Source organism: Crocuta crocuta, unplaced genomic scaffold (genome assembly GCF_008692635.1).
Source record: "Crocuta crocuta isolate KB4526 unplaced genomic scaffold, BGI_CrCroc_1.0 scaffold262, whole genome shotgun sequence".
Lineage (NCBI taxonomy): Eukaryota > Metazoa > Chordata > Mammalia > Carnivora > Hyaenidae > Crocuta > Crocuta crocuta.
Window position 1 is genome coordinate 5,057,520 of NW_027528869.1, and position 18,560 is coordinate 5,076,079.

At 41.1% G+C, this 18,560-nt stretch overlaps 1 protein-coding gene across 1 annotated transcript in view; it reads left to right on the plus strand.

Moving 5' to 3' along the window:
- The window catches only part of GPR19 (G protein-coupled receptor 19), a 42,797-nt gene that overhangs the window by 834 nt on the left and 23,403 nt on the right, over positions 1-18,560 (plus strand). Inside the window, exon 3 of the mRNA XM_077756455.1 lies at positions 17,244-17,400. The gene's annotated coding sequence lies outside the window, so the exon portion shown is untranslated. The remainder of the gene's footprint in view (positions 1-17,243; positions 17,401-18,560) is intronic.

The following is an 18,560-nucleotide window of genomic DNA, read 5'->3' on the forward strand; positions in this document are numbered from 1 at the left end:
GTATGTCAGCCCGGATGCAATGTGGATTTCATGGAGTGAAATCGTGGAACGTACAGCACGTCCCTTAGACATACCTCTGGTGCATTACAGAAATAGATACTTCTAGCTCTAGTTACCCAGCTCTCTGTGTATTAGACTCCATCTTCATATTGGCAGCAGTCTTACGCAGCTCAGCCTCTACATTTTGATTTTTTGTGCACTGTGTGGAGTCCAAGGCAGAGGAGCAATGGGGTACCTAATTTCACTGGACCACCAAAGGAATGGTTTGTAGGTAGGCTCCATCTTTAAGAAAAACTAAATCCAGCAAGCCACAGGATTTAAGTTGCCAGTGATGGAGAAAGGATGCAGGTATTAATTAGAGAATGGAAGCACTTCAATAAAGACCCAGACATAGTAGACCCCTGTCAAGGAGTTCTCCACTGGAGCACTTCACTTCATTTTGGCAGCCTAAAGTATAACCTCGTAGCTGGGCTGTATGTGTGCAATTCATGGAAAAATGTTCCAGAGAAAATTCTCAGATGCAAAAGAATAGGATTTCTAGGATAAGGCCTGGGTGTCTTTTAGGGAGTGGGATTATCCAGCTGAAGGAAGCATTGACATCCCAGTATGGTGTCACAGAAGGTGTGTGGAACTGGAAATCGGACCTGGGGTTTGCCTTGGTCAGTTATACCAGTTATTCTCTGCGACCTCCCTGTGCCTCGGTTTCCCAATTTGTAAAATAAAGGTCACTGCCTACCTCATAGGATGATTGTAAAGATGAAATGAGGTACTGTGGAGATAGCTGCCTGGATTAATTCTTGGAACATATGTAATTTATGATCATCAAATGAAAGTTTCTTCCCTGAGCCTCCCGCATTTATGCATGCCATCTACCCTTCAAATATGGAAGCCCTATGTAGCACTGGGCCATCTGTATTTAAGACAGGCTCTCTATGTTGCTTTCACATTTTAAATCATCAGGTTTAAAAAATGCCGAGGCTTCACTCGAGACCAGTTATAAATCAGAATCTCTGGTAGTGGAGCCTGGACATCAGTCTTTTTTAAAGCTCTTTATTTTGCTACTAAAGTTAAGAACCACTGCTTTAAGGGGCGCCTGGATGGCTCAGTCAGTTGGGCGTCTGACTTCGGCTCAGGTCATGATCTCACGGTTCGTGGGTCGAGCCCTGCGTTGGGCCCTGTGCTGGAGGTCCAGGCTTGGAGCCTGGAGCCTGTTTCAGATTCTGTGTCTCCCTCTCTCTCTCTCTGTCCCTCCCCCACTTGCACTCTGTCTGTCTCTCTCAAAAATAAATAAACAGTAAAAAAAATTAAAAAAATAAAAGAACCACTGCTTTAAAAGTTCCCTCTAGAAGAAGAAGAAAATTAGACTTGTGGTTTAAGACTACCTATCTGTATAGTTATATATTTGAAATAGAAGAATAAAGCCTAGAGCTAGTGATGGGCAAACGAGTAGGGCCTGGTAAGCTATATTCAGGAAAGAGGAAACTATGATAAGAGTATGGTAAGCATCCTGATTGGGGGAAAGGTAAGTGATGAGGTCAATAATATAGGCCCCAGGAATATATGGGCCTGGCTGTAGAGATAGAGGATTTGAGTCTCCCAAGTTGATGTTTTGATTTCGCACAGGCAACGCAGATGGTGATGTCTTTATTGCTTTACCGTGTGGTGAATCTTGGGCTGATGTCTGTAGTGGGGTGGGGTTACCTTTTACACCTGGCTCTGCTCCATTGGTTGGGGAGGGGCATCAGGGCCTCCCTGAAGTGTGTGATGTGAAGGTGCACGTGGGGAAGTATGTGCAGCAGGCCATTGGGCGTGAATCCTATCAGGGTTGTGGCTGTTTTGACTACACAGGTAGTTTTGTTGGTACCAACAGAAGACAAAGGTGAGATGTAAGCCTATTTTTGTAGCCTTTCAGTGAATAGAGAATCACTTGGAACAGGGGGGATGGCGTGTCTGGGTCAGGAATTTGAGCTCCTAAGAGATAAGTGACTTTCTGGTAGGACAACTCTAGTTTCTGGGGATATAAGTGATTCAGAAGTTGAAACCACCTTATTGCTTCAGTCTTTGGATGCCTAAATCCAAATGTAGCAGTAATGGCCAGGAATATCTTCTGCCACATAAAGACAGGTTTAATTGGGACCCTTTTCTTGAGAAGCACATTCGTTTGTCTAGTAGTTCACAAGAGCGAGGGGGAGATGACTCAACATTATTGGCTAGGTAAGGAGACAAGGGATTCAGAGACCCTCCGGGGGTTGATAGAGGTTATAAAGTGGGAGAGTAGCGGAATATGCAGAAGTGAGGAGTGGAATGGGGTAGGAGGCTAGGGAACTCGGGTTAAGAAGGGAAGCGTGTTGGAAGTTAGAAATAGAGAAATCCCAAGCAGTGACAGTTTAGTCCATCTGTTATAAAAATATGTGAAGGGGCACCTGGGTGGTCAGTTGGTTAAGCGTCCAACTTCGGCTCAGGTCATGATCTCATAGTTTGTGGGTTTGAGCCCTGCATCAGGCACTATGCTAACAGCTCAGAGCCTAGAACCTGCTTCACATTCTGTGTCTTCCTTTCTCTCTGTCCCTCCCCCCACTGATGCTCTGTCTCTGTCTCTCAAAAATAAACAAACATTAAAAATAGTTTTTTTCAATAGGTGAAAATAGAAGTGTTGCCTGAGATTCGAATGCAAGAAATACCACAGACAGACCTCCGCAATTTATAGGAGGGTGAGAATGGATTAGACTACTCGGGAATAGTGACCCATATCAAGGGTATAAAAAGGCAAGATGGTGACTGGGAAAGGGGTTTCAAAGAGGATATTTGAGTGAAGTTCTTGGAATGCTGTTAGATAAACAAGTCAGGGAGAGAGAGGTGGCACACTCTTTCCCAAATTGTAAGCTTCCCTATCGATAGTACTCACCAACAGGGAGGAAGGGGAAGGCCTCTCTTTAAATTAGGTGGCAAATTGTGACTAATGTACAGGCCTGGATATTTTAATTGCTATTCTTACCTAAAAGTGACCAGAAAAAGGAATGGGACAGCCCAAGTTTTCTTTGGGGGTTGGGAGAAGGACCAGCCCCTGCACAGTGTTTTCACACAGACAGTGGAGAATAAAAATTAAGTTGCCTTAAATTAGTTCCCAAAAGTTATGTTTGTTCAATGTGCTGGAACACACACTGTTGAGCACCTACTTTGTTCTTTTATTTTTTTTAAATTTATTTAAATCCAAGTTAGTTAACATACAGTGTAATAATAGTTTCAGGAGTAGAATTTAGTGGTTCATCACTTACCTATAACAGCCAGTGCTCATCCCAACAAGAGCCCTTCTTAATGCCCATCACTCATTTAGCCCATCACTCTACCCAATACCCATCCAGCAACCCTCAGTTTGTTCTCTGTATTTAAGAGTCTCTTGTGGTTTGCCTCCCTCTCTGTTTTTATCTTATTTTTCCTTCCCTTTCCCTATATTCATCTGTTTTGTTTCTTAAATTCCACATGAGTGAAATTTGTCTTTCCCTGACTGACTTATTTCACTTAGTATGATACATTCGGGTATCATCCATGTTGTTGCAAATGGCAAGATTTCATTCTTTTTGGGCTCCGAGTAATATATACCACATCTTCTTTATCCAGTCATCAGTCAATGGACATTTGGGCTCTTCCCACACCTTAGCTATTATCAGTAGTGCTGCTATAAACATTGGGGTGTATGTGCCCCTTCAGATCTGCATTTTTTTATGTCTTTTGGATAAATACCCAGTAGTGTAATTGCTGGGTCATAGAGTAGCTCTATTTTTAATTTTTTGAGGAGTCTTCATACTGTTTTCTAGAGTCACTACACCAGTTTACGTTCCCACCAACGGTGTAAAAGGTTTCCCTTTTCTCCATATCCTCACCAATATTTGTTGTTTCCTGAGTTGTTAATTTAGCCATTCTGACAGGTGTGAGGTGGTATCTCATTGTGGTTTTGATTTGTATTTCCCTGATGATGAGACTGATGTTGAGCATTTTTTCATATGTCTGTTAGCCATCTGGATGTCTTCTTTGGAAAAGTGTCTGTTTATGCCTTTTGCCCATTTGTTCACTGGATTACTTGTTTTTTGGGTGTTGAGTTTGATAAGTTCTTATAGATTTTGGGTACTAACCATTTGTCTGACATGTCATTTGTAAAATCTTCTCCCATTCCATCAATTGCCTTTTAGTTTTGTTGATTGTTTCCTTCTCTGTGTAGATGCTTTTATATTGATGAGGTCCCAGATAGTTCATTTTTGCTTTTGTTTCCCTTGCGTCCAGAGTCATGTCCAGTAAGAAGATGCTGTGGCCGAGGTCAAAGTGGCTGTTGCCTGTTTAAACTCCAGAATTGTGATGCCTCCAGCTTGGTTTTCTTTTTCGACATTACTGTGGCTAGTCAGCCTCTTCTGTTCCATACAAGTTTTAGGATTGTTTGTTCTAGCCCTGTAAAGAATGCTGGTGCTTTTTTGATAGGGACTGCATTGAATGTGCACATTGCTTTGGGTAGTGTAGACATTTTAACATTTGTTTCTCCAATCCATGAGCATGGAATGAATTTCCATTTCTTTGTGTGTTCTTCAGTTTCTTTTATAAACTTTCTATGGTTTTGAGCATGCAGATATTTTACCTCTTTGGTTAGGTTTATTCCTAGGTGTTTTATGGTTCTTGGTGCAGTTGTAAATGGGATCTCTTTCTTGATATCTCTTTCTGTTGCTTCATTATTGGTTATAGAAATGCAACCGATTTCTTTACATTGATTTTACATCCTGCAACTTTGCTGAATTCATGTATCAATTCTAGCAGTTTTTTGGTGAAGTCTTTTGGGTTTTCATGTAGAGTATCATGTCATCTGCGAGCAGTGAAAGTTTGACTTCTTTTTTGCCAATTTATTTTGTTTTGTTGTCTGATTGCTTAAGCTAGGACTTCCAACACTATGTTAAACAACAGTGGTGAGAGTGGACATCCCTGTAGTGTTCCTGATTTTGGGGAAGCTCTCAGTTTTTCTCCATTGAGGATGTTATTAGCTATTGGCCTTTCATATATGGCTTTTATGATCTTAAGTTAGGTACTTTCTATCCCGACTTTCTTGAGGGTTTTCATTAAGAAAGGATGCTGTATTTTGTCAAATGCTTTTTCTGCATGTATTGACAGGATCATATGGTTCTTATCCTTTCTTCTATTAATGTGATGTATCACATTGATTGATTTGTGAATATTGAACCAGCCCTGCAGCCCAGAAATGAGTCCTACTTGATCATGGTGAATAATTCTTTTAATATACTGTTCAATCTGATTTGCCAGTATCTTGTTGAGAATTTTTGCATCCATGTTCATCAGGGATATTGGCCTGTAATTCTCCTTTTTAGTGGGGTCTTATATGGTTTAGGAATCAAGGTTATGCTGGCTTCATAGAATGAATCTGGAAGCTTACCTTCCATTTCTATTTTTTGGAACAGCTTGAGAAGAATAGGTATTAACTCTGCTCTAAGTGTCTGGTGAATTCCCCTGTGAAGCCATCTGGCCCAGGACTCTTATGGGAGATTTTTGATAACCGATTCAATTTCTTTGCTGGTTATGGGCATGTTCAAATTTTCTATTTGTTGCTGCTTGAGTTTTGGTATGTTTGAGTGTCTAGGAATTTGTTCATTTCTTCCAGATTGTCCAGTTTGTTAGTGTTTAATTTTACATAGTATTCTCTAATAATTGTTTGTATTTTTGTGGTGTTGGTTGTAATTTCTCCTCTTTCATTCATGATTATATCTATTTGGGTTCTCTCTTTTCTTTTTGTGAAGTCTGGCTGGGGGTTTATCAATTTAATTATTCTTTTAAAAAAACCAGCTCTTAGATTCATTGATCTGTTCCACTATTTTTGGATTCTACATTGTTTATTTCTGCTCTAATCTTTATTATTTCTCTTCTTCTGCTGGCTTTGGGCTTTTCTGCTGCCTCCTTTAGGTTCTATACTTGGGACCTTTTTTTTTTAAACATTTATTTATTTTTCAGAGACAGAGAGTGGGAGTGGGAGAGGGGCAATGAGAGAAGGAGACACAAAATCCAAAGCAGGCTCCAGGCACTGAGCTGTCAGCACAGAGCCCAGTGCAGGGCTTGAACTCACAAACCATGAGACCCTGACCTGAGCCGAAGTCGGACGCTTAACTAACTGTGCCACCCAGGCGCCCCAGGACCTTTCTTACTTCTTGGATTGCAGTGTATTTTCCTCTTAGGACTTCCCTTGCTACATCCCAAAGGGTTTGGACTGTTGCGTTTTCATTTTCATTTGCTTCCATATATTTGTTACCTCTTCTTTAATTTCCTGGCTGACCTATTCATTCTTTAGTAGGATATTCTTTAACCTCCCTGTATTTGGGGGCTTTCCAAATTTTTTCTCGTGGTTGGTTTTAAGTTTCATAGCGTTGTGATCTGAAAGTATACGTGGTATGACCTCAATCCTTTTATATTTATTGAGGGCTGTTTTGTGACCCAGTATGTGATCTCTTTTGGAGAATGTTCCATGTGCACTCAAGAAGAATGTGTATTCTGCTTTTGGGTGAAAAGTTCGGAATATATCTGCTAAGTCCATCTGATCTAATGTGTCATTCAGAGCTGTTGTTTCCTTATTGATTTTTTTGCCTAAATGATCTGTCCATTGCTGTAAGTGGAGTATTAAAGTCCCCTACAATCATGATATTATTATTTATACATTTATTTATGTTTGTGATTAATTGATTTATATATTTGGGAGCTTTCATATTGGGGGTGTAAACATTTTCAATTGTTAGATCTTCTTAATGGATAGACCCTTTAATTATGATATAATGCCCTTCTTCATCTCTTATTACAATCTCTGTTTTAAAGTCTAGTTCGTCTGATATCATTATGGCTATTCCAGCTTTCTTTTGATGTCCATTAGCATGATAGATGGTTCTCCATCTCCTCACTTTGAATCTGCAGGTGTCCTCGGATCTAAAATGAGTCTCCTATAGGTAGCATATAGATGAATCTTGTTTTTTTAATCCATTCTGATACCCTGTGTCTTTTGATTCGGCATTTGGTCCATTTACATTCAGAGTGAGTATTGACATATATGGATTTAGTGTCATTGTGTTATTTGTAGATTTCGTGCTTGTGGTGATGTCTCTGGTCCTTTGTAGTCTTTGCAGCATTCCACTCACAGAGTCCTCCTTAAGATCTCCTGCAGGGCTGGCTTAATGGTCATGAACTCCTTTAGTTTTTGTTTGTTGGGAAAGTCTTTATCTCTCCTTCTATTTTGAATGATAGCCTTGTTGGATAAACGATTAAGCACATTGAATATTTCCTGCCATTGCCTTCTGGCCTTCCAAATTTCAATGGACAGGTTTGCTACTACTCTTATGTGTCTCTGCTTGTAGGTTAAGGACCATTTGCCCCTACATGCTTTCAGAATTCTCTTGTTATCTTTGTATTTTGCCAGTTTCACTGATATATCATTGTGTTGACCTGTTTTTGTTTTTGAAGGGAGTTCTCTGTGCCTCTTGGACTTGGATGCCTGTTTCCTTCCCCAGATTAGAGAGGTTCTCAGCTATAATTTGTTCAGATAAACTTTCTGCCCTGTTCTCTCTCTCTTTTTCTAAAACTCCTATGATACGGATATTATTTCATTGAATCACTTAGGTCTCTAATTCTCTCCTCGTGGTCTAGTAATTTCCTTTCTCTTTTTCAGCTTTATCACTTTCCATAATTTTATTTTCTATGTCATCTGTTCTCTCCTCTGCTTCTTCCATCCTCGCTGTCACTGCATCTAGTTTATTTTGCATCTCATTTATAGCATTTTTTAATTTATCATGACTGTTTCTTAGGTCTTTGATCTCTGTAGCAGTAGATTCTTTGCTATCTGTTATCCTTTTTTTTCAGGCCCAGCTATTAGTCTTATGACTGTTATTCTAAATTCTTTTTCAGTTGTATATTTTATATCTGTTTTGAGCTGTTCTCTGGCTGTCATTTTTTCCTGGAATTTCTTTTGAGGAGAATTTTTCTGTTTCATCATTTTGACTAGTTTTCTGTCTTTTACATGCTCTAATAGCTTGTTATGTGTCCTGCATCTGCGAGTACTACTATATTAAAAAGGAGTCAGGGTGCCTGGGTGGCCCAGACAGTTAAGCATCCGACTTTGGCTCAGGTCATGATCTCACGTTTCATGGGTTCGAGTCCCATGTTGGGCTCTGTGCTGACAACTTGGAGCCTGGACTCTGCCTCAGATTCTCTCTCCCTCTCTTCTTTGCCTCTCCCCTAATCACACTGTCTCTCTCTCTCTGTCTCTCAAAAATAAATAAATGTTAAAAATATTTTTTTAAGAAAGGTGGGGGGGGGGTCAGACACTGTCCGGAACCTGGAACTTCAGGAAGTGTTTTTGGACTGTGTTGTGTGTCTCTGTTGGTGCGTATTTGGCTGCTCTGTTCCACTGGTCAGTCTTCTACAGAGCTCCTCTTTATTTATAGTGGTGGATTTTTTAGACCTTCCACCAGATGTGCTTTGATTTGTTTGTTGAAGTAACTCTGGGAAAAAAGGATCTGTGTTATTCCATACAGGGCGAAAAATGAAAGGGGTGGGGAAAGAAAAAAGACCAAGCAGAGAATCAAAGAAACTATGAGGCTTAATCCAGAGAGAGAGAAAGGAAAATTAAGAAGGAGATATAGAAAAGGTGTAAGAGGAATAGAGTAAAAATGCCTGATTAAAAAACAAATAAAGCAGAGAAAGAAAAAAAGAAAAAAAAATTACATATATATATATAGTAAGAATTGACCAAAAATCAAATCAGAAACTATGAGCCTGATTCCAAGGGAAACAAAAGGAGAAGGTAGAAAAAAAAAGAGAAAGAAAGAAAAGACTAGGGTGGGGGGAAGAGCAACAGACTAACATAGAAACCTGCTGGACAGTTGTCTGTTGATGCCTCTGACTGGCGGTTGTGCTGGCCTGGAGTAGAGGCCGCCTGGGTGGGTTCATTGTCATTCTCAGGCGGGTAGATAAGCAGTTACCAGGCATGGAGGGGCAGGGTTTGGTGGAACCAGGTCCCGCCTCCACTGGGGGCCACTGTTCTGTTCCCTGAAGCCCCACCCTGTTGGTGATGGGAATAAAAATGGTGATACCCTCAATCTCTCCTCCCCTGACTGGTGTCTCAAACTATGCTATTCAGGCAGCCCTCATAGAGTAGTGCCAGCGGCCAGCCAGTCCTTCCCTGTCTCTGCACCTTCTAAGCGGTGGGCTGTGACTCAGCCCCTGATGTCGTGAAGGATCCTGCAGCACGTGACTCAGTTCTGGGGTAGCGCCACTCCGCCCTCCCCAAATGGCTGCTGCCTGCCATTTGATCCTTGGCAGGGCAATAACCCCTCTTCTCACAGTACTCCAGAAAGGGGATTGTTCTCTCCCAGTGTGCCCCTGAGATTGCTACTGGCCGGGGCTGGAGAAAGTTGCACACTTTTGAAAATTATCTTAAGCTCCTAAACGTAGAGACCAAATAGAGACTGGTACTCTCTGTATTTCTTGTTCCTCTGTCCACGATCTGGAGAGGTTTTTCTCTTGTCCTAACACAAAAACGCCATCCACAGCTTCTCTTTTTCTCCCCTTTGTCTCTCCACATAAGGGGACCCGTTCCCTCCGTGCTCCCTCTGTTATATCCCCTAGTTTGCCTACACGCACCTCTGTCTAACCACGCTGTCTCCCTTCACCTGTGGAGATGTTTCTGTCACTCCACAGATGGATTTCCTGGGTGTTCCAAGCGTTCTGACCTCAGTGCAACTGTGTTTGAGGGACAAGAGAAATCCTAGTCCTCCTACTTCTCGGCCCTCTTCTAAAGTCTGTATTTTATTTTCCTTATCCTTTCATCTGTTGACAATGAGATTGTTTCCTTATCTTGACTACCGTGAATGATGCTTTATGAGCATGGAATGCAGATATCTTTTGAAGATACTGATTTTATTTCCTTTAGAAGTATTCTCAGAAATGGGATTGCTAGATTATACGGTAGTTTTGTTTTAAATTTAGATTGGGTTACTTATATAGGAACATTTAACTTGTAAGGTCATGTACATTTCAGAGCCAACTCGGCCTATTGGGGCCAGCCATTTGGGGGCCAGTAATGCAGTGTAAAGCAGGATGAACTGATATCAAAAGGGAAGCAGGTGTGGGGCACCTGGGAGACTCAGTCAGGTAAACATCCAACTCTTGATTGCAGCTCAGGTCGTGATCTCACAGTTGGTGAGATCGAGCCCCACATTGAGCTGTGTGTGAATAGTGTGGTGCCTGCTTGGAATTTTCTCTCCCTCTGTTTCTGCTTCTCCTCCACACACGTGCACACTCTCTTTTTCTCTCAAAATAAATACATACAAATTTTCAAAAAGGAGCAGGTGAACGTAGCTGATGATGAGAGAGTTAAGAGACAATAGGCATTGTAGCCTCATAGAAAAACAGAGTTGGTGCCAATCTTGGCTCTGACAGCTTTCTGGTCACTTGTTTCAGTCCCATCTTAGGTCCGTCTTCCTGTTCTAGAGTTCCCTACAGTTCTACTGAGTCTTTATAATCTACTTCTACCTACTTAGCTTTTTCTCCCCCAGACACCACTGTTAAGTGGCTAATTTTGTTCTCCCCTTCCTAATTTCTTGGCTTAATGAAACCACATACCTTCCACATAAGGAACACACAGGTATGTAGCAGGGACACTTAATTTAACTTATTACAACTCAGATATGCCAAGAAAGTGTAGGTATCTTGTTTTATCTAGAGTTCTTACCTGTGTATTAGTTATCTATTACTATGTAACAAAATACCCCAAAATTTAGTAACTTAAAACAATAATCATCTCATAATTTCTGTGGATCAGGAATTTGGGAGCAGCTCAGCTGAGCAGTTCTGGCTTGGGGTGTCATCTGATGAGGGCTGGAGGATCTGCTACCATGGCAACTCACTTACCATTGCTCCTTGGTGCTGGTTGGTGAGAGGCCTGTTTTCCATATGTGAGCCCCTTTACAAGATAGCTTGAATGTCCTGACATGGTAGCTGGCTTCCCCCAGAATGAACAGTCCAAGAAGTTAGAGAACCAGGCAGAAACTGTCCTTATTGTGACCTGGCTTTAGAAGTTACATTGAATCCCTCCTGCCACATTCTCTTCGTTGGAAATAGGGTGCTAAGTCAGGGCCACATTCAAGGGGTATTAGGTATCACCATTTGAAGGGAGGCATATCAAAGAATGTGTGGACGTATTTGAAAACAACCGCAATTGTTAGGTTACAGGGGGAAAAGAACCCCAAGTGTCTTAATTCAGTCTCAAATATAGTTCAATATCATTATTTAAACAATTCAAGTATCAAGCATCCTTTGGATAAGATATGTTTTATGTTTCATAATGCCTCCCAAGGAGGTCCTGCATCTTCTCTGAAGATAACAGCCATTTGTGTGTGGGGTAAAGGGTAATGTACACATCCTTGTGGAATTGATGAGAGAGATGGAATCCCCTGGCTTCATTCTGGACCTAGAATATGTACTGGCAGTTTTCTGGCATGATGTCCCTTTTGGCCTGATCACTGGGGAATCTGCTAGCCTGGATACTGAAGCCTGCAGAAGGTGAATTCATGGCCCATTGTTGGCTTTAGGCAAATCTCCCAGGGAGTACTGGCTACCTCCCCTTGTGGACTCAGCTTCCTCCTGGCCCATGCTGTGGAGTCACCTCACCTGTCCATGGCAGCACCCTCGCTGTTAGTTCAGCATCATGCTTCAAGGGAACAGGAACAGCTTGGGATAGTTGCCTGCTCTATCTCACTCTGACTACACTGTTGGAGACTTGCCATTGGCCCAAACAGCCCTGGAAAGTGCAGAGAGTGCGGTATGAGGAACCTGAGCAATGGTCCCCAAAGAAGAGCAAAGGTAGAGATTCTCTCAACATGGAGGCAACTCATTGTGGTATGCAGAATAAGGGCTCCCTGATGATGTCCATGTCCCAACCCCTGGAACCGTGAATATGTCACCTTACAAAGCAAAAGGGACTTTGTAGATACGATTAGGTTAAGGACCTTGAAAGGGGAGAGTATCTGAGTGTGCCCAATCTAATGACATGGGTCCTTAAAAGAACCTTTTCAGTCTGAGGTCAGAATCAAAGGGAGATGTGACTATGGAATAATGGTTAGAGAGGTACAAAGCTGTTGGTTTTAAAGATGGAGTAAGGGGGCTATGACCCAAGGAGTGGGGGGGAGGGGGCTGGAAAAGGTAAGGAAATAGATTCTCTCTCTGTAGCCTCCAGAAAGGAATGCAGCCCTGCCATCACCATGATTTTAGCCCAATAAGATGCATGTCAGATTTCTAACCTACAGACTTTAATATCTGTGTTGTTTTAAGCCACTACGTTTATGGTAATTTGTTATAGCCACAGTAGAAAATGAATACACTCATATCCAACATTGTCCTAGAAAGAAGTGAGGCCCAGTTTTCTGATTGCTTTATAATCCTTTATCACTCTTCTTTCTCACTAAACCTGAGCTGGAAAGGGACAGGCTCCATGTGGCATGTCCTTGTTCTACCATAGAACAGTATTTATTACTTTTTCATTCAGAGGACAAAGTTTAAATACAAGTACAATAAACACCCATACACTCTTCACCTAGATTCACCAATTGTATTGTTTTGCTGTATTTTCTCGTGCTTTCTGTATATATACATACATATATTATCTTGTTGTTGAACCCTTTGAAGGTAACTTACATTTGTCTTGACACTTTATCCTGAATACTTAAGCATTTCCTAAGAACAAGAAAATCCTATAAACCACAATTCCTTTCCTACGTCTAATATAAGTAACAATTCTGTGATGTCATCTAATCTTCATTTCATAATGCAGATTTCCCCAACTGTCCCCGAAATATTTTAATTAATTAATTAATTATTAGAGAAGGAGAACAGTAGTGGAGAAGAGGGGCAGAGGGAGAGAGGGAGGGAGGGAGAGAGAAAGAGAGAGAGAATGAATCTCAAGCAGGCTCCACGCTAATTGATCGACCTGAGCCAAAATCAAAAGTTGGATGCTCAAGCTTAACTAACTGAGCCACCCAGACGCCCCCCCCCCCGAAATATTTTATAGCTCCTTTATATCCATTCTCTCTCCATCCCCAGTCAGCATGTCAGCAAATCCTATCCTTTGCAGTTGTGGTCTATAGTCTCTTTTAATCTGTAACAGCACACTCTTCAAACAGCATACCTCTTTTATTTTCTTTAGTTTATTTATTTCTTTTGACAGTGAGCACAGGTACACAAGCAGGGGAGGGGCAAAGAGAAGGAGAGACAGAATCCCAAGCAGACTCTGCTGAGCCCGATATGGGGATGGAACTCATGAACTGTGAGATCGTGACCTGAACCGAGATCAAAAGTCAGATGCTTAACCTACTGTGCCACCCAGGCGCCCCCGTTTTATTTTCATTTCACGACATTGATTTTTAATAAGTCCAGATGAGTTCCCTTGTAGAATAAATAATCTGTATTCTCGATTTGGCTGATTATTTCATCATAACATCTTATAACTTGTTCTCCAACTCCTGCCCTTTAAAAAAAAAAAGACTAGACGTTATGAATAGAAGCTTGTTTAGATTTAGGTCGAACGTTTTTAGAGAGAATACTTCATTAGTAATATTAGATAGTTCACATTGCTTCATGTTGGCACATGATTACAAGTTGTCTCACTACTAGTGATACTAAATTTGGTCACCTAGTTAAGATGGTGACCACCCCACCCAACCCCCCCTTCCAGGATACATTTGCCTTTGCAATTTGCAAATCATCTACAAACAACCTGTCCTCATTTAATAGTTTGAATACCCATTCCTTTACTAAATAGGTTATTTCATTGAGGGCTGCAAAAATGGTGTCCTAACTATTAGACCCTACACTCATTAGCTGGCATTCTTCTGTAGAAAGAGCTTTGTTTTAAGAAAACTATTTAAAAAAATTTTTTTTAATGTTTACTTTTGAAAGAGAGAGACAGCATGAACAGGGGAGGGGCAGACACACACACACACACACACAGAGAATCCAAAGCAGGCTTCATGCTCTGAGCTGTCAGCACAGAGCCTGATGTAGGGCTCAAACTCACAAATCGCAAGATCATGACCTGAGCCAAAGTTGGATGCTTAACTGACAGAGCCACCTAGGCCCCTCTTAAGAAAACTATTTTAATGAATCTCTCAGACATTTGGACAGTAGTTTGCTTTCAGTTTGGTTTAAAGCAATCAGAAAGTTCATGATGTTTTTAAGTTAATTTATTTATTTTGAAAGAGAGAGAGCATGCAAGCAGGGAGAGTGAGAGAGAGAGAGAGAGAGAGAGCGAATCTCAAGCAGGCCTCATTCCATCAGTACAGAGCCCAGTGCAGGGCTTGATCCCACAAACCATGAGATCATGACCTGAGTCAANGAAGTTCATGATGTTTTTAAGTTTATTTATTTTGAAAGAGAGAGAGCATGCAAGCAGGGAGAGAGCATGCAAGCAGGGAGAGTGAGAGAGAGAGAGAGAGAGAGCGAATCTCAAGCAGGCCTCATTCCATCAGTACAGAGCCCAGTGCAGGGCTTGATCCCACAAACCATGAGATCATGACCTGAGTCAAAATCAAGAGTTTGATGCTTAACTGACTGAGCCACCCAGGTGCCCTGGTCTCAGATAATTTAAAGCGATTTTTTTAATTTCTCCTGTCAGAGGCCCTTAGTAGTGAATCACATTACAATCAATTGACAAGTAATTTTAGTCTAGTCCATTATTCACGATGCAGAATAGTATAGTATAGTGTGCCTGCTCTGGAGTAAGATTAAATAGTTCCGAACCCTTATTCCCACACTAACTAGCTGTGCAGTTTGGGGCACATTACTTATCCTATGTAAGCCTCAGTCTCTTGTATAAAACAAGAAAATCTATAAGAGTACCTGTCTCATGGTTAGGTAGGTGGATTAAATGACATGTACTAAATACCTGGGACATGTTAAACATTAGCTGTTTTTGTTGTTGTTCTTGTTACTATTATTGACTAAGAAAAGATAGATGATATCTAAGTCACCATCCTGCTGGCTTTCTAAGAATTTCTTCAAACACCTATCGGCTTTCCTGATAAATGAATTTTCTGAAAGCTACAAGCATTAGAATTAGCAGAGTTGAAATTCTCTGTCTTATTTAGAAATACTGGAATTAACCTGACTCTTCTCCTAAAATAAAAGAAGTAAATACATCTTACGCTGTGAATGTTGAGCCAGGAAGGAATTTTGATTTCATGAAATTATACTCTAGCTCCTGTGCCGCTTTTTTTTTTTTTTTTTTTTTTNATTTCTGCTTGGACGCCTCTGTGGCTCAGTTGGTTAAGCATCTGACTTTGGCTTGGGTCAAAACCTTTGTGGGTTTGAGCCCTGCATTGGGCTCCATGCTGACAGTTTGGAACCTGAAGCCTGCTTTGGATTCTGTGTCTCCTTCTCGCTTTGCTCCTCCTCTGCTCACACTCTGTCTCTCTCTCTCTCTCTCAAAAATAAACATTAAGAAAAATTTTGAAAGTATTTCTCCCCCCAAAAATAAATATCTAAAATTGCCATGGTAAGGACTCTGAGTTAGAAACAATCAGTTATATGCCAACCTAATGACATAAGTATAGAGCTTGCTTAAATTCCTGATTTGGGGTAGTTCAAATACTACCCAAAGGATTGACTTTAATCAGATTTATTTTCATTTAATATAATTCAGCAACTCACATTTAAAAATATTTGTCATTTCTCCTATAACATTGTAAAACATTCTCAAATTGTTCCTTGTGTCAACAGTCAGGTTTGGTTGTAAAGTTTAGGCTGTTAGGACTTAAGATAAATGGCCTCATAAAAGTCAGAAGTCCCAATCTGAGGAAAATATAGGTTCCTGTGTCCTTCCCCCAACTCTGTGATGGCACTTGCAGTCACCCTGTGAAGCTGGCATTTTCATTCAATTGTCCCTAAATTTAGATTTTTAGGGAGAGAAGCAGTGGAGTATGGAGGGAGTTACCATCACAGTGTCCATCACAGTGTCCATACTAAATTCTAGAATCCTCTTAGGATTTAGGGTCAGCAACAATTCAGTAAGGAAAGGACCCATTAGGTAAATTTGGCCCTGAAAATGCTAATTGAAAGTCCTCTTCAGCAATTCAGTCCTTTTCCCTCTTCCTTTCTTTAGTCCGCAGGGTCCCATGGTGACCGGTTCTGAAAGAAATCATCCCCTTCAGCAGTTACCTAGCACCATGGCAACAGGGACGTCAGCAAAGCAGGACAGACCCTGCACAAAACAGCTTCGATTAGGCTTCTTCCCTGCCTCTCTAATTCATCCCTGCCTGAGGCCTAGGAATGGGGCTAAGGACATCTTGATATACACACTTCAGAAATCCTGTGTGTTTCTGTTTTTTGTTTTGTTCATGAGCATATATATACGGGTGTATAGTAAACTATGGTATGAGAATTTCCCCTCCCCCTGAAGCATGGAGCGTATCTAAAGGGTGGGTATGGGTGATGGGATGGGGACAGGGAGGTAGGTAGGCATGCGATGGTCTTTGTAATGGTATGTAAAAATTCTATTTGTATTTATAAGGTAGCAATGAATTGATAGTAGGGGACATCAGAGCCCTAAATATATGGTCTGACATATTTTAGACACAAGACCTCAGGGAAATATTTTTAAAATATTTTTATTTACCTGAGAGTGAAGTAGACAGACAAACGGCTTTAATGAACGCTGAAGGGGGGGTGTAATGCTGTCCTTGGTGCTGAACACTCAGTTGTCTCAGTTATGCTAAGTGGGTTCCAGATGGAGGCGGGGAGGGTTAGGGAATACCTTGTCACGTTAGGGTATTGATAATAAGAAAGAAAGGGGCTGGGAAGAAAGCATCATTTCCCCGCACTATGAAGCAACTCTGTCCATAATAAAACGTTCAGATGAGAAATAAAACAAAAAAGAAAGTGGAGAAGGCTGGAGGTTTGGTTGACTCTTTTCCTTGTCATATGGAGATTTTTGGTCAGAGCCTATCAAGTCGGAGATTTCTGCTGCTTTGCTCCTGAAAGGAAAAGTGGGGGAAGGGAGATAGAAGATGGCCACATTTCCCCCTTGAGCCACGTGATCCATTTCCCATGTGACACATTCCAGAGCCTTGGAAAGGAGAAGGGAGGGGCACCAAGAGAGTGGGGCTGGGGGCGGGAAGATGATTTAACAGTCAACCCAGCACAGCGTCATCTTGTCTTCTTACCAGGAAGCAGGCTAGAAGCCAAGGGGAAGACAGAGGACAGAAATGAATGTGTTCCCAAGCTTTCCTGGTGGTTTATGGAATTCTCCAAACTCCTATGCAAGGGTTATTCCTGACGGAGAAGACCAAAGGAGACCATCCCTGAAATCAAGTCCAGATGAAGGTATGTGCTAGGGATCCCGTGATATTATTGCAGCTGTAATTTGGCTTAGAGGACATAGTACCTTCTTTTTTTCTGGGTAATTTAGAAATTTTGTCCTGGCTTAGATGTTGTTTAGGGGCTTAGATTTGTTACAGGTCTAGAAAAGATGCCTAGATAGTTCTGTAAAATGAATAATTTACCAGAGTAAGTGCCTGTTAAAGAAAAATCAGTGGAAATTTTGCACCATGATAATTAACAAAGCAAAGTACTAATTGGTGAAACTGATTTTTTTCTTTGAGTCCTGGAAAGAGGAAAAAACTAATATTACTGGAATCAACTAGATTTGGTTGTCACTCCAATACAATCTCATTTCCTCCCTTGCTTATTCTGTGCCCGTGTTCCCCGAGGTTATTGGCAGTGGCTCACTGAGCCTGAGCAGGCGGGCGTGCTGTTTCTTTGTGCTGTGCCATTGTCTTCCTTCTGATGTTCCTGATACCAGGAGAGCTTAGATTATTTCCAGCTCTGGTTTCACATAGTAGAGTGACACTGACTTCCAAATCTTATAGAAAAGCTCTCAAGAAGGCTCCCAGGAAGTTATCAAAGGAATCTTCCAAAGTTACAGGCTAAAATAATCTGCTCTGTACTCAAATTTTGGTATCTTTGACCATTCCTACCTAGCCCCAAAGAGGGAAGCTGGCAAATTTAAATTTTATTTCACCTTTAACAAATACGTATAAAGTTCTTGCTATGTGCAAGACATCATTCTAAGCACAAATAATCAGTCATTTAATCTTTATAATAATCCTTTGAGGGAGGTATTATTAGTACCCACATTTTGATAATGAAGAAGAGACAGAGAAGTCAGGGAACATTTCCAAGATCATACAGCTAGCAAACAGTAGACACAGGATTTGGACCCAAGAAACTTGACACCAGAGTCCATGATTTTAACTACTAAGCTATGCTTCTTCCCTGCTTGTGTTATTTCGAATGATGTCAACAGTTAATTTGGCTACAAATTTTGTTCAGCTGACGTTACTAGAAGATCAAATCAGCATGCCTTACTAAAACAGATCCCCAGTGGAATCTATATTCAATCTTGATTTATCTCAGTAGTCACATTCTGTACCCCCAAATAACCAGTAAGCAATTGCCTGCTCGTCTCTTCCCTTTGTGCTGTA